This window comes from Phascolarctos cinereus, unplaced genomic scaffold (assembly GCF_003287225.1).
Source record: "Phascolarctos cinereus isolate Bilbo 61053 unplaced genomic scaffold, phaCin_HiC Scaffold_4;HRSCAF=312, whole genome shotgun sequence".
In the NCBI taxonomy this organism is placed as follows: Eukaryota; Metazoa; Chordata; class Mammalia; order Diprotodontia; family Phascolarctidae; genus Phascolarctos; species Phascolarctos cinereus.
In genome coordinates, this window is record NW_027555847.1 from 297,948,405 (window position 1) to 297,972,111 (window position 23,707).

Consider the following 23,707-nt stretch of genomic DNA (forward strand, 5'->3'; position numbering starts at 1 on the left):
GGCTAGTTTCTTGTTGGTGCTAATTGTCCTTTGCTTGTTTTGTTTTGTTTTGTTTTCACCTTTAAAACCAGCCAAGAAGGTCTCCCCTTCTTTTCCCAATAATAACTCTGCACTCTGGGGCCAAGCACAAGTCTAATCCTGCTTGAAAATGGCAGTCTTCCAGGATAACAAAAAAAATTAAATATGCGAAAGGCCTTATTTAACCAAACAAAATATGCAAGGGACACTCACACCTGAGCTGGTAGATTTTTAAAACAACACTCTTTACCTCTCTGGATGGCCCCTTATTCAGTATTTTCCAGTCTTATGGTGCACCCCATAAAAGATGGGGGGGGGGGAAGCACTGGGATTATAAGATGTAAGGTTCTATAAAACCTTCCCCCTGCTGACCTCAAATAGCTAAAGGGATAGTCACCAGAGTCTATAGAAAGTTGGACTTAAAAGTCAAGAAAACTAGGGTTCATGCTTCACCTGTGACCCATACTGGCTCACTTAACTTCTCAGTATTCTATACAACTCTAAGGTTGTAATTTGCAGGGAAAGGGTTGCTCTGCATTGGTGGAGGGCGCTTCCTAAGCTGGCCGTTCCCCATACCATTGAAGTCACAAGTCCAGTCTCCTGTCTGATCACAGCTTCTAATCATTCCATCTCATCCCGTCCCTTCCTCCTCCCAAACCTGTTCTTCACCCAAACCATGACCTCCACTCTTGCAATTATTCATGCTGGGGCTCCACTGTCCTTTCCTCAAAATTCTGACCCTATGGTTAATCATTTGATTTATGTACCATTCTCAAAAATCCCTTGCTGTCTTGACCCCTCGTGTCTCATCCCTTTCCAAAACTAAATCTGCATTAGCCCTGCCAATCAAGCTAGATGGCAAAATAGATAAAGAGCTAGGGCTTTGGATCAGCAATGCTTGAGTTCAAATTCTGCCTCAGACAAATAGTTGGATGATCTTAAGCAAACAGCTTAATCTCTGCTTGTCTCAGTTTCCTCAACTGTAAAGTGTGGATAATAACAACACCTGCTTCATAGCTTTGTTATAAGGCTCCAATGTAAACAAACTGCTTTGCAAACCTACATAAGTATTGGCTATCGTGATAGGACCAGGGTTCACATTTTCCCCTAAAAGGGAGAGGCTTTCCTTAAAAGGCAACAAAGCTGGCCCTGAGACTTGATTGGCCCCTTCTTCCTTGATGCAGCTTCCTGGCCACCTAAGGACAGAAAAAGTCCCAGACCACACAAGTCACCATACTTTGCCCTGCCGACCAGAAGAGAGATGGGGGTGGGGGGAGGGGGAAGATGTCCAGAAAAGCGAAATGCATCCTTGTGTACCCTTGCTGATTTAGTGCAAACTAAACCTCTTTTGGTAACTGTCCAATGACTTGTGAGTGCCTCATCTTATCCTAACATCAAACCTGAACTAACTGGACAATGGTGTCATCCTAAAAATTAAAAAAACAAAAACCTTCCCTTGACCCTGCCATCCTCTCAAGCTATTAGAGAGAGTATGGCACAGTGGAAAGAAGACTGGCTACCCACCTCCTGACAGTGAGATGATGGACTTAAAATTCACAAAGAGATAAACATTTTTGGACGTGACTGATGTAGGAATATTTTTGGCTTCATCTTACATATTTGTTATGAAGGTTTCCTTTTTCAATGGGTGGGGAGGGGAAGGGGGAAGGAGAGAGAATGAATGCTTATTTGAAAAATGGACTTTTAAAAAGCACCCTAATGCACAGTTAGTGAAGCTGTGAATTGGGAAAATCATTCTGGAAAACCAATTTGGCAACAGACTAGAAAAGTCACTAAACTGTACTTACCCTTTGCCCCAGTACTGCTGGGCATATGTGCCAAGAAGTTCAAAGAGAGAGGGAAAGGTCCAAATACACACAAGTATTTGTAGTAGCACTTTTTGTGCTAGAAAAAAACTGGAAACAAAATGGGTGCCCAACAAATCAGGAACGACTGAACAAACTATGGCATAGAAATGTAATATGAATTTATTATACTGTATGAAAAAAAATTAATGTGAAGAATTTTTGGACAACTTTGGAGGACTTATACAAATTGATACAGAATGAAATGAACATAACCAGAAGAACAATATGCATGATGACCACAACAATGTAAGAAAATGAGATAAAAAGATATTAGAACTCTGATCAATGCAGTGACTGAGTATGACTCTCAGAAAGCTAAAATGTGTATTCCACATAAAAGATATATTCAAATGCCCTCTTCCCCTGGAAACATTAAAATGAATTTTAGCAATGTTGTCAATTCCCTTTAATGTTTCCAGGGGAAGAGGGTATTTGGGTATATTTTTGCATGGAATGGAAATCCACCACTGATATCCTTATCTAATGCCTCCTCCTCACTTGTACATATAAATGTGTGTGTGTATATATATACATATATGGAGAAAATGGCTCAAAACTTTCATATATATGGAAATATATTCTACATTAAAAGGAAAATATAGAAAGTTAAAATGTGCCTCCTTCCTCTCAGCACAGAGCATGGTGAACTATAGATGTGAAATAGGGTATATAGTGTCAAAAAATGTGTTGAATTATTTTGCATAGTTGACCTTTGTTGCAAAGCAGTGTTCTATGCAGGGGTGGGGTTAGTCTTTCACAATTGACAGTGATGTTTTAAAAAAAAGATCAATAAAATTTTAAAAAAATTTTTTTTAAAGAGTACCAGCTCTACAAGTTGTTACTAAGCCCAAAGGGCTATAAAGCTGTGCATACCCTTTGATTCAGCAACACCACTATTACATCTGTATCCCAAAGAGATTTAAAAAAAAAAAAGGAAAAGAAGCTATTTGTATAACAATATTTATAGCAGCTCTTTTTGTGGTGGATAAGAATTGGAAACTGAAGGGGATGCTCATCAATTGGAGAATGGCTAAACAAGTTGTGGTATGTGATTGTGATGGAAAATTATTGTGCTATAAGAAATGATAACCAGGATGATTCCAGGGGAAAAAAATGGAAATATTTACATGAATTGATACAAAGTGAAGTAAGCAGAACCAGGAGAACACTGTATATAGTAACAGCAATATTGTATGATGCTCAACTGTGAATGACTTACTTAGCTATTTTCAGCAATACAACGATCCAAGATAAACCCAAAGGACTCATGATGCAAAATCCTTTCTGCCGTCAGAAAAAACAAAACAAAACAAAACAAAACCTGATGTCTAAGTATACTAAAGCATACTATTTTTCATTTTGTTTCTTTCTTATTTTAGTTTTCTTGCACAAAATGACTAATATGGAAATATTTTACATGATTGCACAGGTGTAACCTATATCAGATTACTTAGGGAGGGGAGAGGGGAGGTAGGAAAGAATTTGTAACTGTAAACTTAAAAAAAACAAATGTTAAAAATTGGGTTTTTTTACATGTAATTGGGAAAAAATAAAATATTATTTAAAACTAAAAAAAAAATTAAGAGTACTGGATCTAGAGTCAGAGGACTTGACTACTGCCTCTGACTCTCATCTCTTCAGTGACCTTAGCAATTCCTGTAACCTCTCTAGGTCTCAGTTTACCCAACTGTAAAATGAAGAGGTTGGACTAGTTGTCTTCTAAGGTGGCTTCCAGCTCTAGAGCTATGATCTTAATTATGCTTCCCTTTTCATAGCCAAATTCCCTGAAAAAAAGCATTTAGGAATAGCACTTACTGACTCTATTTCCTACCCTGCCTCTCATTTCTTAATCTTGTCCCCAACATCATTACTCAGTAATAACCTTTGTCCAAGGTTACCAATAACCTATTAACTGCTAAGTCCAAATGTTCTTTTCTCAGTGCTTATCTTTCTTTACTTCTCTACAGGACACCTACCTCCTCCCGAATAGTTTTCCCTACCTGGGTTTTTATGATACAGGTTTCCTCTCCCTGTCAGCTATTTTTTTGTTTTTCTTTGCTGGATTATCATCCGTGCATGTCTCTTTACTCCCTAAATGCAGGTATCCCCCAAGGCACCAACTAGTCCCTCTTCTTTTTTTTTTTCTTTCTCTACCTTTTGTCTAGAAGACATCATCACCTCTTGGCATGTAGTAGGTAAAACTACTGCTTACAGATTAATTACCTCCCAGGAATTCAATTACCATCTCCATGTAGATGACTTCCAGATCTACACACTCTTATCTAGTCTCTCTCCAGAGCTTCAGTCTTGCCTTATGGACATCTACCCCATACCTAAAATACACTCCCTTCTCACCTCCATCTCTGGGAATCCTCAGCTTCCTTCAAAAGGAAGACACGATGCACAATGCAAAACACATTATATCTGACATCAGAGTACCTGAACAAGGTCACTGTGTGACCTTGAGCAAGTGATTTCTCCTCTCTGGGCTTCAGTTTTTTAATCTGTAGAGTCAAGAGACTGAACCAAATGGCTTCCAAGATCCCTTTCAGCTCTAAATCTATAATCTTGTAATCTTTCAAATGGCTCTACTCACATGGGAAACCTTTGCTGATAACTGTCAGCACTTTCTAATTCTTCCTCCTATTATTATATATATACATTTATCTGTTTAAACTGTAAACCCCTTGAGGTAATCAACTGATAAACAAGGATTTTGTTTTTCATTTTGTCTTTCAGGCCTAGCACTGTACATTGCAAATGGACAAAAACCTTGGAGATAGGAGACAGAAAGCCAAGATAAAAACAAATATTTGTTGGATTGGAGTGGATCTAATTCCTGGCAGAAGCCCTCTAAGAATATCACATTAACAATTAAATATAATCTTATATCCTAACAAAAGAACAGGGGTTCTAGGAAAGGTACTCCTCCCTTATCCTGTAGTGCATCCTGTGTGGGATGCATGACTACCACTGGTGGCTTAACCGAGTCCTCTAGTATTTGGACTTTAGAGTTCATTTCTCCATAACCACTCTAAGGAAAACTGACATCAGAATGTGATTTATCTCATTTATCATAAAGAACAGTTCCAGAATGATTAAGTGTTATAACTTTATTACTAAAAATATTTTTTTAACTCAAAAACATTCAAAAATATATGTGGATCTTCAATGCCTCAAGAATACTTTCTGCTGAGGTAGGGAGTTCCCTAAAACAGGAGCTAAAGAGGTTAATTTATTCTAATAGAAGAATGATTAACATGGGCTAAGATTACCTTCTTCTAATTAACCTTGCACATTATTGAGATCTTAACATGAAGAATGTAGATGGCAAAAATGATACTTAGAAAGAATTTAGCTGAGCAAGTTTGAAGATGGTACCCCTCTGGGAATGATAATCATTATATCTGGTAGCCATTGGGGACATTTAAAATCATCTTTACATTTAAGACAGAAACTGAAATACTTTCTAATTGAAACTCTGTTTTAGGAGAATATAATGTTTAACATAGCATTAACTAATCTGCTTTGACACCTAACTAGAGTTAAAAATAAATCCCGTACAAACATCTACAGGAAAAGTAAAACTCAGTGCATTTATATTAAACATCATTTCTGCCAAAATGCAGTACCCTTCGGGTCAAAGGAAAAATAAAGCTATTTCTTAATAGACAACTACACAGCTATGTTCTCAGACAAAGTCTTAATGGATGCTATAACCCAGCGCAGGGAATAGAGCAGCAGCCCTGGAAATAGGAGGACCCACGTTCAAATCTGTCCTCAGACACTTACTAGCTGTGTGATCCTGGGCAAATCACTTCACCCTGTTTGCCTTAGTTTCCTCATCTGTAAAATGAGCTGGAAAAGTAAATGGCAAACCACTCCAGTGACTTTGCCAAGAAAACCCCAAATGGGGTCAAAGAGTGTCAGACATGGCTGAAACAACACAACAAAAATAACCTAATAAACATTCAGATTTTCATTTTTTACAAGCCACATTATTGTTGACAAGAGATAACACATTTTTTTCTCATTTAGTAGTAATTTATAACCAGTACTTCTAGCTATCTAAGAAATGTTGCTTTAAAAGGTGCAATACTTAACACAGGGAATAGCATAGGTCGTGGGCTTCACCATATCCTGTGAGATTCTATTGTCCCATCTCTTTCTCTTTCATTTACTAAAAAAAACTACAGCATCAAAGTAAAATTAAAAATACAAATCATTTTAAAATCTGAGTTACTTAAATAGCTTCAAATAGGCTTTCCTTAGTTTTCATATGATTACCTCATAAAAACGGATAAAGAAAAGAAACCCTGAACTATCCATAATAATGGAAGCAAGGAGTAGTATGGATAAGGGGACAAAAGGGAATATTTTCTAAATTTCACATCTGCCTTTGATAGAAACTCAGGGACACAGGTTCAGAGATGGGGCATCTTTTCTGACAGGAGACTCTGGGAAGAGTGTAAATGAAAAGGCACAGTCTCATGCTTCACTAACATCTGTTAATAGTAGCTGGGGCCACAAAACAAAAAGCCAGTCTTCACATTTACACCCTGAAAAAGACTATCGGTCATGTGCAGGTTTTTTCAGCAACAATTGCACATGCCAATGGAAATTATTGTAAAGGTACTGGTTTTTAAAATGACAGCGCTGATATCGTCAAACAAGTAGTGAAGCAATTAGCTGATTTCTATAGGATAGGGATGGCAGTGTCCCAACCAAAGGGTCATTTTCTCCTCAATAGTGATGCTGATTTGCCAGACATAATTACAATTTATACTATGAATAGGGAGGAAATCCTATTTAGATATAATGACAAGAGGCCAAGACTTCTTCATCCTGTATGACTTTAAATACAAAAATAGGAACTAATGAATTGTCCTCATTGAACAATAAGCCAAGAGATGGAAAAAGTTACATTAAAAAAATTTCACTAGCCACATACGTTATTATAAAAGCTAGTATTTGCATTAGGAATTATGCAAGAAAGATCTTAACTAAAAAGGGATATGAAAGAATAGAGAACAAGGACACAAGGGGCAGGCCTGGGCGTACATGAAAATAGGAGTAAATAAATACAAGAAGGGGCAACTAGGTGGCATAGTGGATAGAGGCTAGGCCTGGAGTGAAGAAGACTCCTCTTCCTGAGTTGAAATCTGGCCTCAGCCACTTACTAGCTGTGTGACCCTGGGCAACCCTCGGTTTCCTCATCTGTAAAATGAGCTGGAGAAGGAAATGGCAAATCACTCCTATATCTTTGCCAAGAAAACCCCAAATGGGGTCACCCAGACACAACTAAAATGATTAGACAGCATCAAATAGAAGTCACTTAATCACATTAGCCTTGGGTTCATCTTCTGTAAAATGAGAGGACTGGTTTAGTTACCTAATGTCTCTTCTCACTCTACCATTCTGTGATTCTATAAAAATGACAAAAATTAGGAAATAAAAAGATGTGTCTGTGATGGTCTTAGGACCATCTGTGCCTAAGAAACTGAAATGGAAGTATTTGTATGAAGAACAAGCTTCATAAAAAAAAAAGTATGGGAAAGAATGTGATGAGCTACAGGAAAAAAGACAACTCAACTTAATGAAACTTTCATGACAATGGAAGCGATTTTTTTATGAGAACTATAAGTAAACTTGTCACAGTCACTCATGAGAGAATCAGCAATTGAACACATGTGTGTTTGTGACACTTGCACACACAAATTTCATACAATAACTGCTGGTTGTGGAGCCTCCAAACACTATTTTGATGCTTTTGCTCTGTGGGTCCCACCTTAAACATCTGAGCAGGTTGTTTTTACATTAACGTAGGCTAGGCTCATGAAGACAATTCCTCTATTATTTCTGTAGTCTAAAAGACTCTCCTTCCAAGCTCATAATCCTGGCAGAATTTAACCTCCCTGAAGGCAGGGACTCTATTCCCATTACAGGCCCAGCAGTGCCTGGGACATTAACAGGCATTTAATAAATACTTGTTGAATTGAATTAAATTGAACTTGACTATACTTGGTTTTTATATAAAAACTGTACCAGGTTTTAAAATGCACAAATGTTATTTCCTTTTTTTGTTTGTTTTAAGTGCCCTTCCTTTAAAAGTTTTCTTTTCATTTTCACTCAGAATAACTTGCCTAATATATGCTCTGTTTACCAAACAAGCCAAGTTAATATTTGTTTCTGCTTAACACAAGCACAATGCTAATTCTTTCCATGATATAATTCTTTTTTAATTTTGCTTATTTCCTTTCATAAAGAAAACGTGTCTTTGGAGAAAGTGATCTTCTGGGAGATGAGATAATCGCAGAAATAATTAGTCCATCCCAAGCATACAACACTGGTCCTTCTCTCTACAAGAAAACAAAAACAGAGAGTTACTGTACCAAATCCTACACATGTATATCAGTAGATATAAATAGAATTTATTTATAGTAAAATGAACTTTAAACACAGAGGAAAGCAAATAAGTTGCTAGAAGATGAGATTTTGGGGATAGCATTGTTTACCTTATTGTAAGTAAACTTGCATTAGTTATGAAATCTTCTTATAAAAAGGCCTGTTATTTTAACTAAAGAATACCAATCCAATTACATAAAACTGAATTTAAATTAAGAAAGAAGGGACCCATGTAGCCCCACATTAAGTCTCGTGTACAAGTCAACTGACTTACCGAGGCAAGTACAATGCATAAAACAAATTTAAAGCTTTTTGTCTCATTTTTAATCAATTAATCAGTGTTTATTAAGTATCAATGCCACATGCTATGCAATGGGGCTAAAAAGACACTAGTGGAACAGCCCCTGTCTGCAAAGACCTTATATTCTACCAAGAGAGACGACATGTGAATATGCAAAGCATCTATATGTGTTATACAAGATTGTTTGGGGAGGGAGGATGCTTGCATGTGGAGGTATCAGAAATGAATAGAAGGCATTTGAGCTGAGTCTGGAAGGAAACTGGGGATTCCAAGAGGCAACTGTAAAAAGGAGGTACATGTAAGTATGGGGAACAGCCAGTACAAAGGCACAGAGATGGGAGATGAGGTGTCATATGTGAAGACCAGCAAGTAAGCCAATATGGCTGTACAACAGCGTGTGAAGGGAATACTGTACAGGGTAGGACAAGTTTTAAAGAATTTTATATGTCAAACAGGAATACTGTATATGTACTTCTTGTCTCCCCTCATTGAAACATAAGGTATTTGTAAGTAGGGATTGTTTCGATCTTTGTACTCGAGTTACCAGCACTTAGCACAATGACTAGCACATAATAGGTACTTTGCTAACTGATTCAAAAGCACAGATTCAGTTGAGGTGATGAGGCTGGAAACCAGAGGGTATGAAGACAGCAAATACAGGCCTCATTTGAAGATGGCCTTCTCAAGGAGTTTGACTAAGGGGAGTAAGAAGAGTTATAAAGCAATAGTTAGGGATGATGACATCAAGAAACGGTTTTTCAAGGAGTGAGAAGATGAGTGCATTTTTAAAGGAAGTAGGAATAAGACCAGTAGTTAGGAAAAGAATGAAGATTATAAAGAGAGAAAGGGATGATTAAGAGTGGGGGGCCAATCTGCTAAAGAAGACAGGAGAGGACAAGGTCAAGGATTTGACTTAGCAAGGAGAGTCACCTCTTCATGAGATTGGAACAAAGGAGGAAATAGTACAGGCTAATGTCAAATTGTGAGAAGAGAAGTCTGTGAAATGGGGAAGATGGTAACAGAAAGCTTTGATATTCTTGGTGAAGAATGAGAGGAGGACCTCAGCAGAGAGGGGGAGAGGGGGAGAAGGGGGGGGAAGGTTCTGTGGGAGCTTGGGAGAGTTTGTAACAGCCATTATGAACAGTGTGATAAAGAATCAGTTAAGGACAGAAAGTAGATTTTTGTTAACTGAAACAAATGTTAAATATTTTTAAAAAGCAATAATTAGAGAAGACTAAAAAGTATTGCCTTGCTGTAGAGAGGATTCAGTTTAGATAAGGTAACATAAATTAGCCATAATGAGTAATTTCTGTGCAATTAGGATATCCAGGGCAAATGTCCTCAAATCAACTTTATAAATCATGCTTTGAAAAATAATAAAAGAAGTAATTAAAGCAAATTTGGTAAAGCAGGAAGCGAAATTGCTATAGTGGCTCACAAATAAGTGTTAATAATAATGTGCACCATCTGGTAGCTTCCTATTTTAACTAATTATTCTTACTAAATAGGTCCTAAGCTCAATTATTCCTATGCTGCTGAAGAAGTGAATGTGATATCAACCTATAAAGTCCACAAATTTTTAAATTTTTGTTTTAAAGAACTGATATTTTAAATTTTCATGCACTCTACATTTTGGTGTCCTAAGGCAAAGCCCTAGTCACCCTACCTTAGTTAAAGCTCTTATGACTCCATATACTCCACTGCAGTTTACAGCTTGGTCCCGCATTTCCACAACACTAGAATCTAGTGCTTCTTCCCTCTAGCTATTATTACCAGTTAAAATTCATGCAGTTAAAGTAAATATATAGGTAGATGTATACATGTATCTATCAAAATATTTACTTTAAATGCATGAATATATATATACATACATAGATATATATACATGGATAGATATGTATTTAAATTGATAGACAGACAGATAGAACATGTGTATATATGTGCACGGAAGGGGAGGTGATGCAGTTAGTACATGTCAATACACCTCACGCAAAACAACTGGTGCATGCCTGCAAACTTAAGTCGCATATCTGCTGATGTGTCAAATGTTTTGACCTTGAGGCTACAACTAATCATGAAATGAGTATGAATGCATGTGGTTATCCCAATTAAGAAGGTAAAGTCTCTTTGAGATCTGTGGGAAAAACAAGGTAGCAGTTGCTGCAATAACCCAAACAAGGTCACTTCTCTGACTTTGAAGTTGCCAACTAGAAGCCACAATCCCCTTGGGTTGACCTGTTGAGAGTAGTTTCAGAGATGACTTTCTTAGAAAAGGAGAGAAGAAGGAAGCCAGGAGAAAGACAGTGAGGATTTACAGTAAGAAGCCCCACATTCAAACTTAGTGCTATTACTTAAATGACTTTGGATAAATCATTTAATTTTTTTTAATCTAAATTTGCTGATCTGTTTAAAAAAAAAAAAAGAAGACTTAGACTGAGCTGGTCTCTAATGTCCCTTACAAGTCTAAATCTCTAACCCGATGACTTCTCTGTGGCAGAGCAGCAGGGTCAACCTGTTGGCATTTGGTGTGGCTGTCCCTGGGTTCTTGTGTCTGTGTTCCCCTGTTTTATATGTCCCTGAGGACATCTTCTTTGCTGGGTTATGCAACCAGTTGCAGTCTTTGGCACAAAGAATGCTTAGTCGGTTGGGTGATCATCAATCAATCACCAGACATTTATTAAGTGCTGATTATATTCTCTTGGGTGTGCCTGTGTCAGAAGTAACGGAACACTGATAAATATTCTCTTTCCCTTGACCTTGTTACAACATGTACTCCTGTACCCTCCCTCTCATCCCCTATCCCTCTAGAAGCAATTAATGTAATCAATGAGCAGACACAAATTAACACAAATTTTCTTTTCATTTTCCTTTTTTATACCACAGGTTACAAGAATTGATTTATTTATTGTGGAAAAGAGAATATGCATATTCAAATATGACATACTAGAGTAATGAAATTAGAAATATTATAAAATTTTAAAGATTTATCATTCAACCACGATCACAAAATTCTCCTAAGAGAAAATGCATCAGATCATTATAATGCACTTGATTTCCATGATTTCATTCAGGTATAATTTCAACTGGTTGGCCCCCAAGGCTTCCAACAGGTCTGAAATGTTTCACTTCTGTAAGATGTTTTATTTGGTCACAATATCACTGGAGTACAGTTGAACTCCCTCAGCTCCCCTCTTCCTCAGCTCATATCACTCAGGGGCCTTCTGCCACTTTGTTCTCCTTTACCCCTTATCTCCTTATCAAGGCCAACCCCTCTATCTGTTCAAAAGACCCCATTCCATCCCATCTCTTTCAACAGATTTTCCCTCTGTCATCCCCATTCTATCATTTATCTTCAATCTTTCCTTCTCTGCTGGCTCATTTCCTACTGCCTACAAATATGCTAATCCTTCCATCCTCAATAACTATCATCCTGTGTCTCTTTCATTCTTTGTAGCTAAATTTATTGAAAAGGCCATTTACAATAAATAGGCGCCTCCACTTTGTTTCCTCTCACTGTCTTAACCCCTTCCACCAAAACTGCCCTCTCTAAGACGCTAATAATCTCTTAATTGCCAAATCCAGTGGCCTTTTCTTAGTCCTCATTCTCCTTGATCTCTCTGCATCCTTTGACTGCTGATCACTTTCACCTGCTTGATATTCTCTTCTCTCTAGGTTTTTGGGATACTACTCTCTCCTGGTTTTCTTCCTATCCATCTCACTGATCCTTCTCTATCTCCTTTGCTGAATCCTCCTCCAAATCAAGTCCACCAACCATAGGTGTCCCTCAGGGTCTTATCCTGGGCCATATTCTCTTCTCCCTCTATACTGCTTCCCACGGTGATCTCATCAGCTCTCATGGATTTAATTACCATCTCTATGCAGATGATGCTCAAATCTAAATTTTCGTTCTCAGTCCCTCGGCTGATCTCCAATCTTGTCTCTCAAAACTGCCCTTCAGATATTTCTAAATGGATTCCAATAGACGTCTTAAACTCAGTATGTCCAAATTACAAATCATTACCTTTTCCCCTAAACCCTTCCCCCCCCCACCTATTACTGTAAAGGGCAACATCATCCTCCCTGACCCTCAAGGCTCACAATTTAGGAGTCATGCTGGACTCCTCATTATCTCTCACCCCCAATATCCAAGCTGTTGCCAAAACCTGTTGAATTCACCTTTGCAACATCTCTTAAATATGCCCCATTCTCTCCTCTGATACTGCCACCACTTTGGTACAAGCCCTTATCACCCCACACTTGGGCTATTGTAATAGCTGCCGTTGTATTTGCCCGCTTCAAATTTCTCCTCACTCCAATCCATTCTCCATTCAACTGCTAGAGTGATTTTCCTAAAATGCAGGTCTGATCATGTCACACACACACACCTCTCCCACACTTCCTCCCTACTCCCGTACTCAATAAACTCTAGTGGCTTCCTATTACCTCCAGGAGCAAATATAAAATGCACTGTTTGACATTCAAAAACCTTCATAACCTAGCTCCCTCCTACTTTCCAGTCTTCTTATACCTTACTCCTCAACAAGTACTCTTCAATCCAGTGACACTGACCTCCTGGCATGAACAAAACAGCCTATCTCTCAGCTTTGGGCATTTTCTCTGGCTGTCCCCAATGCCTAGAATACTCTCCTCCTTTGTTCCAACTACAGACCTCCAGGCTTGCTTTAAGTTACAATTATAATTACATCTTCTACCGAAAGCCTTCCCCAGCCCCTCTTAATTCCAGAGCCTTCCCTCTGTTAATTACTTCTTATTTATCCTGTACATAGTTTGTTTTGTATATATTTGCATGTTATCTCTAACATTAGATTGAAAGCTCCATGAGGGCAGGGACTGTTGTTCTTTTTGTATCCCCAGTGCTGAGCACTATGCCTGGCACATAGTAGGTGCTTAATAAACATTTATTGATTAACTGAAATAAAAGACACCACCAAATAATGCTACAAAGCATGTTCATTCTAAAGGTTGGGAAGATAAAGCCTCCTATAGGGAGAGAGAAGTAGGATATTCTGAGAGAGAGTAAAGTGAAGAGAGAGAAGTGAAAGGTTAGGGTATGAATTATGGATACTAAATACACCAACTGACCATTCTGAATGGAAATTCACTTATGTGATGTATTATGATTTATACTCTTGAAAACTGGTTTGGTTTTACATATTTTCCAGGATTATGTAGCTTGCCATTATGTAAAATAACCATTACATAAGATAACACATCTCATTTTTTTCAGCTTCTTTGGTAAGTTAAAATAATTTTTTTTAAAAACTTCAAAGCTATCTGCTAATTTTTTTTGCCATTTTTCTTTTTCTATTACAGTGTTAAAAAAACTTTCAGATTAAAAAAAGTTGGGCTTAAGTAATATGAACCAAGAACTTTCAATTTTTTTATTTTATTGCAAACCATCTATATTTCTAAATTTTGATAACATGTGATACTAAATATATCACCTGTGCTTTTAAAAATTCTAAAGAAACATACCAAACTTTCTAAGGAGCTAAACTTAAATAACCACAAACTTTCTTCAAAATTGACCATAGGAAACAATATATTTTTGAAGAAATTTTGCAAGTGCCCCCAAAATTATGCTACCAGAAATGATTAAAACGTGTTTTACTAAAGAAAATAATGAATCAATTTTAAATGATTTCTTATAATTCAGTGAGGTCTACATTACATAATAGAACCATGTAAATGCAATTTTCAAACACAATTATTTAACTAGACCAGAATCTAGTGCCTCTTACTTTAAGTGGTCAAATTCAGAGCATTTATGTTGGAGGCTCAGATGAGATGATGTATAGAAAATGTTCTGAAAATGTTAAAACTCTATATAAATGTCAAATATCTCAGTAAACTCCAGCAGCAATTGTTGACACTGTTTGTCAACTGACAAACAATTTACAGTTGAAATCATCATCAGTTGACACCCTCATCATCAATCATCTAAAAAACATTTACCTAATCACTGAAAGAGCAAATGATAGGAATTTTTAAAAATATATTTTAGCAATAAAATGAAAATCCCCATCTTTACATTTTTCTCCCAAACATGTTATTTCATCAGTGTAAGGAAATTGTGTTGAAATTCCCCTCACCTATGCAGATCAGCACTGTTATCTTGTGGTCTTACAAAGTTGCCTAGGATCCTGAGAGGGTAAGTATATTTGCTTATGATCACAGGGCTAATATGTGTTTGAGACAGATCTTCCTGAATCCTAGGCCAGCCTCTATCCCTTACACTAATGGCTCTCAAACTTTTTGGTTTCAGGATTCCTTTACATTCCTAAAAATTACTGAGAAACCTCCCTTTCTGGATTCTTTCCCCTTTCCCTTCTATTTTATCTCATTTGGTGACCTTATCAGATTCCATGGATTCAATAATCATCTCTCCGCACATGATTCCTAAATGTATATATCTAGTCCTAATCTGTCATCTGGGTTCTACTTATACCTCACCAACTGTCTTTTAGACATCCTAAACTAGACATATGGTAAGCATCTCAAATTCAACATATCCAAAACTTACTATCTTCCCTCCTACCCCACAAAATCTCCCCTCTTCTGAACTTTCCTATTTATTGTTGAGAGCACCACAATCCTCCCAGTCATCAAGGCTCAAAACCTTGGTGTCATCCTTGATTCTTCATTCACAGTCACCCATATATCAAATCTGTTGTCAAATCTTATCATTTCTACCTTCCTAACATTTTTCCTACACATCTCCTTCTCTCTGCTCATACAGCTCCACTACCCTAGGACAGACCCTCATCATTTTTTGCCTGGACTATTAAAACAGTTTTTATTTAAAAAAAAAAAAGCAAAACCTGTTGTTTTTATTCAGGGAGAGATGGTTATACTAACTGAAAAGAATACAGAAGTTTGAGATTCAATGATTCAAATATTTAATTCCAGAAAATCTATATGTATGTGTCTCTAACTTGCATGGCCTCTTGTAATGAGACCTTTCAAAACATTAAATAGAATCAATATAAAGGCAATACTCTAAATTCAATAGTATAAAAGAATCAAGGCCTGAGAATATTCCTTTTATAGATTTATTTGTTAAAGGCCAACACATATTTAGACAACTTAAATATAGTTCCCACAGAAGTGTTCCAACAAAATCAGTGACAGTATCGTAATGTGTTTTCATGTTCAGACACTTCTTGGGGTCATGTGACTCATGATTTTTTTTTAAGACTTCATTGGTACACAGCCTCCTTATCTGCAACGTAATCTACAACCTCCTCAGGACACATTAACCTTTCTGCATCCACGTCAGGAATTTCAAACCCAAATTCACCTTCCGTTGCCATTATAATTTTTACTTGGTCCAAACTACTACCCAGGGCTTCCATGAAGTGGGAAGATAATAAAAGCTCTTCTGGATCAATCATCCTGTAGTTCAAGCCATGGAGGCCACAGTCCTTCATGCTCTCTAGTGTCAGAGGAAGTGAATCACTATAATTAGTGGCCCAACTGCAGAAAATCTGTAGGTGTGCTAGGGTAGGGGCTACCGCCCTGTTTCTCCACCCCTACTACCATGCACTGGGTAAGCTATGTGAGAGGCCTGACCCAGGTGAGCACAGTTTCCCTAGACATGAGTAGGCTGCAGAAGGCAGAAAGACCTATGCAACTACAGCCGTCTGGACCCACAGTTCAACAGCTTTCTACTTGGTCTCCCTGCCTCAAGTCTCTTTCCACTCCAATCCATCTTTTACTCAGTTGTCAAAATGACTTTCAAAGGCTAGGAAAAAGAATCCTTAATTAAACACCAAACTGGAAATCCTGATAATCAAAAGAGAGATTAATGAAACTGAAAGTAAGAAAGCCATTAAACTAATAAATAAAAACAAGATCTGGTTTTATGAAAATAAAATAAATGATTAGTTAATTTGATTTAAAAAAAGAAAATCAAATTATCACTATCAAAAATGAAAAGAGTGAATTCACCACTGATGAAAATGAAATCAAAACAATTATTAGGATCTATTTTGCTCAACTATATGCCAATAAATTTGACAACCTAAGTGAAATGGATGAATATTAATAAAATTATAAACTGAACAGATTAACAGAAGAAGAAATAGAATACTTAAATAACCCTGTCTTAAAAAAGGAAATTGAACAAGCCATAAATGAGTTCTCTAAGAAAAACCCGCAAGGATTAGAAGAATGTGCAAGTAAATTTAAAGAACAATTAGTTGCAATTCTATATAAACTATTTTGGAAAAACAGGCAAAGAAGTCTTACCAAATTTCTTTTACAACACAAATATGGTGCTGACTCCTAAACCAGGGAGAGCAAAAACAGTGAAAAAAAACCTATAGAACAATTTCTCTAATGAATATTGATGCAAAATTTTAAAATAAAACACTACAGGGAGATTATAGCAACATATCACAAAAATCATACATTATGACCAGGTAGGATTTATATCAGGAATGCAAGACTGGCTCAATATTAGGAAAACTATCACCATAATTGACCATATCAATGACAAAAATAACAAAAATCATATGACTATGTCAGATACAGAAAAAGTTTTTGACAAAATACATTCATTCCTATTAAAAACATTTTAAAAAATAGGAATAAATAAAGGTTTCCTTTATATGATATGTAGTATCTAAAACCATCAGCAACTGTTTTCTGTAATGAGGATAAGCTAGACAAATGCCTTCCCAGTAAGATCTGGGTAAAGTAAGGATGCCCATTATTACCACCATTATTCAATATTCTACTAGAAATGCTACTTATAGCAATAATAGAAGAAAAAGAAATCAAAGGAATTAGATTAGGAAATGACAGAACAAAATTATTATTCTTTGCGATGATGTGATCTATATACTAGGAGAATCCTAGAGAATCGACTAAAAAACTAGTTGAAACAAGTAACAACTTCAGCAAAGCTGCAAGATACAAAATAAGCCCACATAAATCATCAGCATAAATATACATATGTACATATATGTGTATATATGTGTACATTACCAACAAAGTCCAGAAGGAAGAGATAGAAAGAGAAATTCCATTTAAAATAAGAACAGACAATATAAAATACTTGAGAGTCTACCTGTCCAAACAAAGCCAGGAATTATACGAACAAGATCTAAACAACTGGAGAAATATTAATAACTCGTGGGTAGGCAGAGTCAATGTAAAAAAAAATGACAATTCTAACTAAATTAATTTACTTATTCAATGCCATACTGCTACTATCAAAAATACATATTTTATAGAGCTAGAAAATATAATAACAAAACTTATCTGGAAGAACAAAAGGTCAAGAATAGCAAGAGAATCAATGAAGAAATGTGAAGGAAGGAATTAGTAGTACCAGATCTCAAACTGTATTACAAGCAGTAATCATCAAAACAAAAATAGCAATGGATAGAGTGCAGATCCTGGAATCGAGAAGACCTGAGTTCAAATACAACCTCAGACATTAGCTGTGTGACCCTGGGCAAGTCACTTAACCCTGTCTGCCTCAGTTTCCTCATCTGTAAAATGAGCTGAAGGAAATGGTAAACTACTCCAGTACCTTTGCTAAGAAAACCCTAAATGGGGTCACTAAGAGTAGGCCCCAACTGAAACAACTGAACACAACGTCAACATTAGTATAAAGAGCTGAGAGTTTAAACTATATGTAAAGGAGGTAGCATCCCACAATGGAAAGAACACTGACTCTGGAGTCTAAATATCTGGTTTTAAATCCTACCTCTAATGCTTACTACCTGTGTGACCTTGGTCAAGACACTCCATCTCTCTGGGCCTCAGTTTCCTCATCTGCTAAATGGGGGGAAGGGAGTCTGTAGATGGACTAGATGGTCTGAGGTCTCTTCTGGTTCTAGCTCTAGGATACTACTATAAGAACAACAGGCCACATTCTTTAACATAAAAAAAAATTATTTAAAGACACTGACATGAATTTTTAGCTAGCCAAATGAGAATTTGATCAGAAAAAATGTGGAATTCCAATGCCACTTTACCATCTGAAATCAGAACATATCAAAAAATATTATAGTAGATTTGAAATGAACTATTTTTGTTGTTACCACATAAAGTTCTGCTTATTGTAAAGTTCATTAGACATTTCAGGACATGAAGGCCTAATTCTACAATTCTGCTCCTTCCTGTGGGCTAGGACTCCATGACATAGAGTGGGGAAAATCTACCACTTCATCTAAGTTACAGACTATTAGCACAATGAATGTTTTTTGGTTTTTGTTTTTGTGTATTTTAGGCAATTGGGGTTAAGTGACTTGCCTAGGGTCACACAGCTAGTAAGTGTCAAGTGTTTGGTCTGAGGCCGGATTTGAACTCAGGTACCCCTGACTTCAGGGCCAGTGCTTTATCCACTGCACCACCTAGCTGCCCCCACAATGAATGTTTTTAAGAGATTACTATCCCTTATGACCATCATCCAAAACTTTCTACAGAAAAAAGTCAGGTCTTTCAAGAAAACAAAACGTGGACAATGAAAGATTTTTTTACAGCTTCCTTTGCTGGGCTTTCCAGGGGATTATTAAATTAATAGAAAAGTAGAACTGGAAATAATTTAGTCTAAATCCTCCATTGCAATGGTATTCCAAAGAGTCAAAGAATATAGCTGACTGATTTGAATCCTACAATTATTTTCAAAATCACTACCAACACCAGAATTTAACCTAGCCTTTAAAATGTTAGTAGAATAGAGGAGGTGAGGCCAAGATAGAAATGTGGTAGTAAGTAGTGCCATGAGCTCAGCTCCAGAAACTCCTCCAAAAAGATCCAGAAGTCATCTTTTAGGGTACCTGTAGAGGGGAGCTGCCTTCTGGTATGAGAAGCTCCAGACAATGAAGGAAATTCAGAAGCCAGCAATAGCAACAGCAGGGTGTGGCTCAGGCCCCAAGCACAGAGCAGATCTCAGGTAAAGCATGAAGCTCACAGCTGGTACAGGAATAACTAAGGCGGGAATCTGAGACCAAAGGGGACCCTACAATATTGTCACTCTGAACCAACAGAGCTTTCCAACTGGTTGATAAGGGCTGAGTCCAGCAGCAGTCTATTCTCGCTCAGACCCAAACCCAGGTCGAAAAACTTGAAGAGCGCAGACCAAGCAGGTAGCAATAAAACTCTGCCTTGCATCAGAATATTTAGGGAGCACTGAAAGCTTACAGATCCCCAGTCTGTCCCCGAGACCCCGAAATAATATAACACTCAATACCCCAAGAAAGCAGCAACAGGACCATATCAGACCTTCCTTCCCAAAGTGTGGCCCTCACATCAAATCAAAAGTCAAGAAGGAGTTTAGAAGAATGAACGAGCAAAAAAAGAACTCTGCTATAATGACTTATTATGGTGGGAGGGATGCTCAAGACACAAACACAGAAAACGAGAATGACTCCAAAACATCCACAAACAAAGCTTCGCGGAAAAACACAATTCTGACAGTTTCAACTAGAATTCCTGCAAAAGATGAAGCAAGGAGTTTTTTGTTTGTTTTTAAGAGTTAAAAAATGTTTGGGTTTTTTTTAATAAATGGCATGAGAACACTTAAGGAAAAAATAAGAACAGAAATAAGAACTATGGAAGAAAGAATTGGAAAAGGAATTAACAGTTTGACAAGAGAGGTACAAAACCTTGTACAAGCAACAAACTCCCTGAAAATTAGAATGGCCCAAATAGAAGCCAATGACTCTATGAGGCAACAAATAAATTATAAAACAAAATCAAAAGTCTGAAAAAAATGAAGAAAATGTAAGAAAAAAAATTACATGGAAAATAAATCAAGAAGAAAACATTGAATAATCACTGGGCTATCTGAACACCAGGATCAAATTTTACAAAGTCTTATGAGAAAACTACCCAGATCTCTTGGAACCAGGGGACAAAGTGGAAACAGAACAACAACAACAACAAAAAAAAAACAACCCTCCCTACCTTAAAAAAAAAAACTCAAAATGAAAATTCTCAGGAACATCACAGAGACAAAATCTAAAGCTTCCAAGTCAAAGAAAAAATTCTTTGCAGCCAAAAAATTCTTAAGCAGCCAGGAAGAAATAAAAAGTACCACAGAGCCAAAATTAGGATCTCATAAGATTTAACAGCCACCACTATAAAGGAATGGAAAATTTGGAATGTGATATTCCAAAAAGTAATTCTGCTGGACAGGGCCAATGTGGAAATCTATTTTGATTGACTAGATACATTTGTAATGGCTTATATTTTTCTTGTGTTTCTCAATAGGGGTGAAGGAGGGGGTTCGTGTGGGAGAGTTAAAAGGTGGATCTTGGCTTATAAAACAAATATAATATTACATCAACAGCAATGAAATGCTATTAGTATAACTCCCTGCCAAGATGGCTGCCTGAGAGACAGACCTCTTAGATACCACATACCTATTCCAACAAAACTCCAAAGTTTGCATCAGTCCAAAGAAATCCAATGAAAAACTACAGTTAGTTGTTTATTCCATTATAGAACTGCACGAAAAGTCATCCAGAAGCCCAATGGGAGCCTCTCCACCAAAATTAACGTCAGTACAGCATAGCCTCCCCACCCAACAGGGCACATAAAAGTCAGGAAGATTTGAAGAGCTCCTATGAAAAAAATCCCAGGGTGGTCAGAAAGTCTTAGGGGAGGAATCTTGGAAGCCTCAGGGGGCAGGAGCAACCACTCATAAAATGCTGAGCAGCACAGTATTGCAGCACTCAGTCCCTAACTGTCCCTGAGACTGAAGAAAAGACGCTGAAGATCCAATCCTCTGCACCTCAAATACAGAAGGGCCTAATCTCAAGAGGCAGAGGTCAGCAGAAGAACCCAAGGGACCTACGGTGAGTCCAAGGAGGTCAAACCATACCACCCATAGGTACACCAGGAAGCAGAGCCTGGCTCTGGCTAGAGAGAAGAAAATCACAGAAAATATCAAATGCTACAAAAAAAAAATAGTTGCAAATCTAGAGAGTCTTCAAAAATCCATTCTAGGGCTACATAAATACTTGGGGGAAATGAAGCAAGAGATGAAAAATGAAATAAAAACTCTGAAGGAAATAATTAAAAGAAATCCAGGAAATGGGCTCTCTGACAATTCGCATAGACCAAAAAGAAATCAAAGAGAGAGCAAGATGTATTAGAACAAAACAAAAAGATTGAAAAAAAGAGAAGAAAATAAAGTATCTAAAATCAATAATAACTCATTCAGAAAATAGTTAATGAGCAATAATTTAAGAATCACTGGATTCCCTCTTCCTCTGAGAGTGTTGTGCCCCCATGGATAACATCTCCTATCTCAAGAGAAGAAAACTGGAAAAACTAGAGACAATTGGCATCAAGAAGGTGCAAAGACATGGACCAAGAGAGGAGATTTCATGGCAAACAGGAAAGAAAATGATCACAGGAAAGAGAAGACTGGAGGAAATTTCTACCATGGGGCAATGATCATATCCTCACTACCTCCTATAGGATTTGATGCTCAATGAAGGACACAAGAAAAAAAAATGGGGAGGCATTAAAATGTACAAAGCAATAACATAGAAAATATTTAGAAGATAGAAGCTTTACCTCCATTAGGCACACAAACAAACTAAAGTAGGGATTAAATAAGCATAAATATCATGAATCAAAGAACTTAAGTTCAGAATACACAGAAAGGTAGAAAAGTAATGAAAAGAACACGGTAAAGAAATCCTCTCTAGACAAAGGAGCAAAAAGGTTTTTTTGTTTTTTTTAAAGAGGTCAAAGGCAAGGAGAGAACAGGGAATTTTTAGTTAATTAAATGGGAGATAAAAGGGTAGGAAAAGGGGAAGAATTAGATAAATAGAAGGAAGAAAGAAAAAGCAATAAATTAAGGACGGTAGGGGGTTGAGTGAGTGAGAATAGGGTTATTTTAAGATAGATTAAGAAGCAATGAACTCCCTGAAAACTAAGGTTTAAAAAAAGCATGAACATTATTTTTCAAGAAACTATAAATGAAACTGCCCCAGATCTGATAGAACCAGATGACAAAGTAAAGATAAAAAGAATTCACTGATGATTTCTTAAAAAAATCTTAAAATGAAGAGTCTCGGAAATGCCAACAAATGTAATCACCAAAATCCAAAGCTCAAAGAAAAAAATACTGCAAGCATACAGAAAGAAGCAATTCAAGTACCAAGGAACAACAGTCAGGGTCACACAAGACCTGTCAGCTACCACTATAAAACAAGAGAAGATCTTGGAACACAATAGTCCAAAAAGCAAATGGTAAAAGCTTACAACCAAGAAAAACTTAGCCCACAAAGCTGAATATAATTCTATAGGGCAATAATAATAATAATAATAACAATAACCTTTAATGAAATAAAACTTTCAAGCATTGCTGATAATAAAAAAGAGCTAAATAGGAACTCTGAAATACAAACATCCAAAGAAACTAGAAAGGTAAATTTATTTGAGCAATTGAAGAAATTATATATCCATTTTAATGAGAGGAGAAGAAACAAGTGTCCCCATAGAAGCTTAAGGTTTTTTTAAGGGTACTAAAGGAGTTAAATAAGAAAAACAGAGGTCCTAGCAGTAGATTGGTTCTGTTCTGAGAATTTTAGGAGGGGAAAGAGAAGGGAGATTAAAAGGAATATACTAAGAAAGTAGAACTTGCTATTTCCACAATTAGGATGCATGAAAAGAAGAGTATATACACATGGAGGAAGGGAGCAGAGCAGGCATCAGATAAGCTTCACTTATCTGAAATGGACAAAGGATTGAAAACACATGCTGGAGTGTGAGCTCGCACACCTACCCACCCCACTCCCCCCCACCCCCTCCCCCCACCCCACACAGAGTTTAGTCCTGAAATACCTCAAACTCAACTTGGAACACTGCATTAGCCTATCACTGTGCCTTGCTCGATGGTCTCCTTATCTCATTCCTCAACCCATTGCAATCTATCCTCCACTCTTCTGCCAAACTGATCTTCTTAAAGCAAAGATTTGACCATATCACACACACACATTCTCCCCCACCATTCAACAAAAACCCTATTGCCTACAGGTTGTTGTTATTGAATCATTTCAGTTATGTTTGACTCTTTGTGACCCCACTTAGGTTTTTCTTGGCAAAGACATCAAAGTAGTTT

The 23,707-nt window shown here is 37.0% G+C and overlaps 2 long non-coding RNA genes across 3 annotated transcripts in view; one reads left to right on the top strand and one right to left on the bottom strand.

Moving 5' to 3' along the window:
* LOC110223085 (uncharacterized) overlaps positions 1–4,707 on the top strand; it is a 44,677-nt gene extending 39,970 nt beyond the window's left edge. Inside the window, exon 3 of the long non-coding RNA XR_013486105.1 lies at positions 4,626–4,707. This is a non-coding gene — a long non-coding RNA (uncharacterized LOC110223085). The remainder of the gene's footprint in view (positions 1–4,625) is intronic.
* The window catches only part of LOC110223077 (uncharacterized), a 31,028-nt gene continuing 11,337 nt past the window's right edge, over positions 4,017–23,707 (bottom strand). For both annotated transcript variants that reach the window (XR_002328583.2, XR_002328581.2), the window contains one exon: positions 4,017–8,245. This is a non-coding gene — a long non-coding RNA (uncharacterized LOC110223077). The remainder of the gene's footprint in view (positions 8,246–23,707) is intronic.